The sequence below is a fragment of the Malurus melanocephalus genome, unplaced genomic scaffold, assembly GCF_030028575.1.
Source record: "Malurus melanocephalus ecotype Western Australia unplaced genomic scaffold, MMel_1.1 scaffold_89, whole genome shotgun sequence".
In the NCBI taxonomy this organism is placed as follows: Eukaryota; Metazoa; Chordata; class Aves; order Passeriformes; family Maluridae; genus Malurus; species Malurus melanocephalus.
Genome location: NW_026623321.1, coordinates 495,861 through 501,711, shown reverse-complemented (window position 1 = coordinate 501,711; position 5,851 = coordinate 495,861). Strand labels below are relative to the sequence as shown.

Below are 5,851 nucleotides of genomic sequence, written 5' to 3'. Positions count from 1 at the left end.
TCCAGCCTGGCCTTGGACACTGCCAGGGGCAGCCACAGCTTCTCTGGGCACCCTGTGCCAGGGTGTCATCACTCACACAGGCAATAATTCCTTCCCAATATCCCTCTGGCCATAGGAAGCCATTCCCCCTTGTCCTGTCACTTTCTGCCCTTATAAAAAAATCTCTTTTCTTCATAAGCCCCCTTTAGGCACTGGAAAGAGCTCTAAGTTCTCTCTGGATCCTTCTCTGCTCCAGAGACAGTCGGGGCCTGCCTGCTCCTCCAGGTCCCACATGCAAAGCTTTTGGGGGGATTCTGTTTCCTGGCAGGATTCCGTTTCAGCTCGGGGGCAAGTGCTCAAGGGCACTTCAGTTTCCCCTCTGCACACYCTCCTTTGGCACTGTGAGTTCATTTGTGCAGCCCAGGCATCCYGGAGCCATGGCTTTGCTGGCAGCACTGCAGTGGGATCCCAGCCCTGTCCTCCTCAGTGGCTCTGAGCWGTGCCCAGGTCCCAGCTTGGCTGGAGCTGCAAGGCCCAGCTTTGTGTGAGCAGACGGCAYACAAAGGCTGGCAGTGGAGCTGAAAGGCTGCATCCCGTGGATCCGTGCCCTGGCCTGTCTGCAGAGCAGCAGGGAGAGCCAAGCTGGCTGTGCCAGCCGGCTGTGCCCAGAGCTGGCCRTGCCAGCTGCCAGCTTTCGGGGACGTGCCCTGAGGGTGCAGATTCTGTGCATCTTCCTCAAACACTGATGGCCTTTTGCTTCTTCAGCAGGTGTGGTAGAGGAGGAAAAGGAAGAGGAAAAGACCTGATTGCCATGGAGGCAGCGAATTCCCCATCCGTGGCATCAGCCAGGTATGTCACAGTGCACAAACCAGGGAGGGCAGGCTACAGAGGCTGCAGCTTTCCCACAGGGCACAGCAGAGAGAGACTCCCTTGATCCCTGCTTGTAATCCCTGTTTAATACTCCCAGAGAAAAGTTCAAAATCCACAGGGTTTCCAGCCAGCACAGCGAGGCAGGGGGGTGGAATTCCTCTGGTGCTTTTGGGTGGAAAGAATGACATCTGTGTGACCTCAGCAGAGGGCCAGCATGGGTGATGGCAGCTTGGAGGGCGAGCCCCTGCATCCCACACCTTCCTAGGAGCTGGGCTATGGTAGGAGGAGATGGAATCCTTGTGGATGTGGCAGGAGGGATTTGCCATCCCTGGGGAGATCTGACAGAGCCGTGGGGTCCTGTGCTATTCTTACACTGATCCAGGAGCTCTGCTTTGGGGTCGTGGCAACCCAAGAGGACTCCAGGATGCCCTTTCCAKGCCAGTGTTTGGACTCAGTGATCCTAAAGGTCTTTTCCAACCTTAAATTCTAAGATGAGCCGCTCTGCCCTGGAGATGTGCACTCCTTAYCCCCTCCCTTCTGCCTTGTGGTGCCTGGGACTGGCTGCATCCTCCCAAAAAACAGCYGAAAGGGAAAGCACGTGGTTGGTTTGTCAGCCACGTCAGCTTCACCAACACTGGGGCCATCTCAAGGGCAGGCTATGAGAGCACCAGGGCTTTGGGATGCTGCAGCCTTAGTTTCCTCACTGCAGACAGGCAGCAGGGAAGGTGCCAATTCCAGGTTTTCACCCTTTACTACAAAGTATAAGCAGGGAAGGCTCAGGTGGTTGATATTACCTACACAGGGTGGAGCTCTGGTGGGGGATCTTTGAAGTCTTGTTAAAAGCTGATTTCACTCTGCTGCAGTGAGCTTGCCCTCATCCTTTCCTGCCATTTTGCAGGAGCATATGGGAATGTGAAAGATCTGAGCTCTGCCTCTCCTTCCCATGTGGTGGAAGCTGAGAGGAGGCTCAGCCCCACACGCTCCCCCCTTTCAGCCCCTCCCGAGGAACTGGCATGTAAAAGGAAACCGTTTATTCCAGAGCCAGCAGAGGGAACAGAAACGCCCCTAAACCCGACCCTGCCTTGGAGAGGGATCCTCAGCCAGCCAATCTTCTGCTTCCAGCACAGCACTGCWCAGGGCTGGGAGGCGGGGTGGGCTCAGCCTGTGCTCGTGGGTGCAAGTGTGTCACACAACTGCTTGTCTCCCCAATCCTACTGCTGCCCCTAAAAGTTGTTTTCTTGTTGGGAATCGTGTTCCCAACAAGCTGAGCCCCAAAACTGCCACTGTTGATGCCAGAGGGGCCGAGTGCAGGACAGGGCTGGGGCTGCTTTTGCTGCCTTTTGCACTTTAGGGGGGGTTGGTGCAGCAGTTTAAGGCAGGAAAGGAGGAGGGAGGGATGAATCCCAGGAAGGACACGCTGGACTCAGMACTGGCAGTGGCCCAGCAGGAACAAACAGCGGGAACAAACATCGGGTASAATCCTCTTCAGCCCCGTGCCAGGGATGGGCAAGCAAAGGGATGCTTAGGAAGGGCCTTGGCACCCTCTTTGTCTTCTCTGCTCTTACAGAGGCAGCAGAAAAGCTGCCCAGAGAGATAAGGCAGGAATCCCAGTATGGTTTGGGTTGGGAGGGACCTTAAAAWCATCCCTTSCCAACCCCTGCCATGGACACGGTGCTTCCACTGTCCCAGGCTGCTCCAAGCCCTGYCCAGCCTGGCCTTGGGCACTGCCAGGGATCCAGGGGCAGCCACAGCTGCTCTGGGCACCCTGTGCCAGGGCCACCCCACCSTCACAACCAGGAATTCCTTCCCAATATCCAATCTAAATCTCTGCTCCTTTAGTGTAAAACCAAACAGGAGAAGTAGAACCAAACCCATCCTTCCCACTTCTCCAAGCACCTTGGGGATGTTAGACTGATCTGGTGGGACCTGACCTGGGACCTCTGTCCAGATCTGAGCTGCTGCAGCTTTGCTTGGGATGACAAAATGCACCCACCTGGGGTGCAGATGTCCCTTGCCATAGGTCCAGATTGGGTCAGGGGCTAAACCTGTAACGTGGCACTTCAGGATGTGTCTGCAGGAGGCCAGGATRTATCTCCAGGCTGCATCTCCAAGGCCGGGAACACGTAGGAAAAAAGAGACATCTTCCCTGTGTCCCCACATGAAACCCCACACGCACCACTTGGCCTGAATACTGCCTGCTTCAAATACACCAGCAGGAAACTGCAGTGGGTTTTTCCCAGCTACTGCACAGATTCCCCGTAAGAACCTGGCAGGGAAGAGGCGGCAGGATATCTGGAAAATTCAAGGAGCCCACGTGATGCAACCCTGCTGCATTCTTGCACAGCAACGCCTGCTCTCTGGAGCTGCGGAAGGAGCGGCTCGCATTTAATTCCTGCTCTCAGCAGGCAGCATCCACACATTACAGACCATTCCAGGGTYAGATCCCTCTCCTGCCAGAGCTCCTGGTACTGCAGAGCCACGTTCCTGAGTCAGGGACAGTTATGCTAATTTTAGAAGCGAAACCCGCTCTGTAGTTTTCTGTTTTTCTTGCAGGGAGGAAAGTTGTGGATCRTCCAGTGAATTTTTCTATTTCCCATTTCAGAATGAAGCTAGAAAGACTTTTCTTGGTCTTCCCAAATGGGTCTAGAAACTCACAGGCATGTTCACTTTTGGGAACAGACAGGCACTTGGCAGTAAGAACAGCAAATACAGATCCTGAAGCAAGGGAAGCTCCGTGGCTGTTGGACGCCAGCTGAGTCACACAAAGCAGATCTGACTCATCACATCAGATCTGCATCTGCAGATATCCCAGGATTTTATAAAGTTGGGCAAGGCTGATTGTCCTCTTAAGAGTTGGGAAAACTGAGGCATGGAAGGTGAATTTGGATCTGAATCAGAGCCAGGCTGGTTTGTGCTGCTTTCCCTCTCCACAAGGATATGAGGACTTGATAGGGAGTCCCAGAGGTGGCTTTTCCCTCTCTGTACAGACAATGTACTGAGGGCTGGGACCCCAGGATGTGGAGCTGTTCCATGTGGGATTATTGCAGCTCTAGTCTCACCCAACAGAGATGGATCTCTTGGCCAGGGGTCCTCAGAGCCACAAAGCAGCCTCTGTATCCTTGTCTTGTCTCCCTGCTCCTGGTTATTCTGCCATAAACCCCAGGCAGGAGCAGGCTCTGCTTTGTGTTTCTGTAGCCTATAGGACCTCAGTCGATGCCATTCTCCAGTGTGGATGCCCCAGTTATGCATCCCACAGTGGGAAGAGATTCAGGAGCYGCCTCTCTGCACCTCCAGACAACAYAATCCAAGCTCCTGGCCCTGCACTCAGCACACTGAACCTCTCCTGCATAGTCCCTGGATCTGACAGGCTCTTCCCAGCGCTGRGGGAGGCTTCAGTGCTGCTGAGTTYGGCTTTGCACAGAAGGCTCTTGTTCAGCCTGGGGCAGAGGTGCTTGGGAGAGGTGGGGTAGGAGSTTTAGATGAATGAGGATCCTTGTTTCACTCCTGATTCCCTTCAGGAGGGTGCTGGATGTTTCCCAGCCTTGCACAAACAGCTTGGATTRAGTCTTTGGAATCATTTGCACTTCTGGACTCTCGTTGGCTTTGACGTCAAGACCTGGATTCCCCTGGGATCGCTCCTGGTTTGGGACCCAGGGGATGCTGTGGTTACAAAGATATGTGTGACTGAAAGCCTTTTACAGCTGCCTCCTCCTGTCCTGCATGGATCTGGCTTAGCCCCATCCTGTTGGGAATTATTTCAATCACCTTTGCTGCCTGAACACAGAGAAGCAGCAGCAAAGAATTTAAGGCAACTCCCAAATTTTGAACAGTTCAGGATGCAGTTCAGTGAAAGGGAAACACTCAGATTCTGAACTTCCAAGGGTTTCTGTTGGATATGGAATACCCACTTCTGTTTATTGRAGTTTCCAATAACAAAGCTGTGTGYTGGACATACAAAATAATGCAGAAACTGCAATTTGTACATTTGGAATTGTCTTCATTTTCCAAAGACCCCCAAATTCAGAAATATCTTCAGTGACTGTGACAGTGCCTGTCCTGATGAATTAACAATTCAACTGTGTTTTTCTCTCTAATTCCAGCTAATAGAATAATTGGATCTGCTGGAGGCAAGTTCATCAAATGTGGGATGCACAATGAATCCACTCTGGGCTCTGTCAGTGCTTCACCACGTGCCATGAATGCAGCAATTCACCACTGCCCGAAGCTTTGCTGATTTCCCTAACATTTGCAGGAGGGYCCTGGCCACCCCATGGAAGCAGGTATGAAGTGGCAGATGGGGCAGGGTGGAGGGACACCCACAGAGCCCTGCAGRAATCCAGGTCACCACAGGGCTGATGCAGAGTCAGTGCAGACAAATCCTTATGGTCTGGGAGGCACTGGGCTCATGGCACTCTGGAGGTCCTTTAGGGCCTCATTTTTTGTGTTGTCCCATCAGCTGGAAAATCCCAGTGCTCTGGCTTCAGATGAACAGATATTTGTGTGCCTTGATGCCAGCCCTGCCTCCCTGGGGCAGCAGGACCACTGTCCTTGAGGGTGGGATCAGGGATAAACCCCCCAGCCTTCACTGCCAGCAGGGTTTCTGTGTCCACTCCCAGCTCCAGTCCCACGCCCTGGATCCTGCACTGGGAATACCCTTCTGCCTCTGGGTGGCTGTGGCCAAGAGTTTCCCAGGCTTCCCATAAAGCCACAATAAACAGCACAGCCCCTGCACTGCTGTCCTGAGCTGTCCTGAGCTCCCCTGCTCCCAGTGCAGCTGCTGAAACACTGGGGACAAGAGGAATATGCCGGAGGATTYCTGGGCTGCAGAAGTGTCAGTGTGGAAAAGGCTGCACCAGAGCAAGAGAGACCAGCGGAAATAGATGGATTTAAAAATAGCAGAGGCACAGAGGGGCTGGCTGGGATTCAGGAGTGCTGGGGGTACACACATCCAGTCAGGGCACTGCAGGAGGCATTTAGAGCTCACTTCCATCCTCACCAGCCC

General features: G+C 53.6%; 1 long non-coding RNA gene across 2 annotated transcripts in view; it reads left to right on the top strand.

The window, feature by feature from the left end:
* LOC130574745 (uncharacterized) overlaps nucleotides 1-5,571 on the top strand; it is a 7,510-nt gene extending 1,939 nt beyond the window's left edge. The window contains exons 2-3 of one of the 2 annotated variants that reach the window (XR_008965462.1): nucleotides 748-828; nucleotides 4,950-5,571. This is a non-coding gene — a long non-coding RNA (uncharacterized LOC130574745). Of the gene's footprint in view, nucleotides 1-744; nucleotides 829-4,949 lie in introns of both variants that reach the window. The other variant, XR_008965463.1, reaches the window with a different exon arrangement.
* The last annotated feature ends 280 nt before the right edge of the window (nucleotides 5,572-5,851 follow it).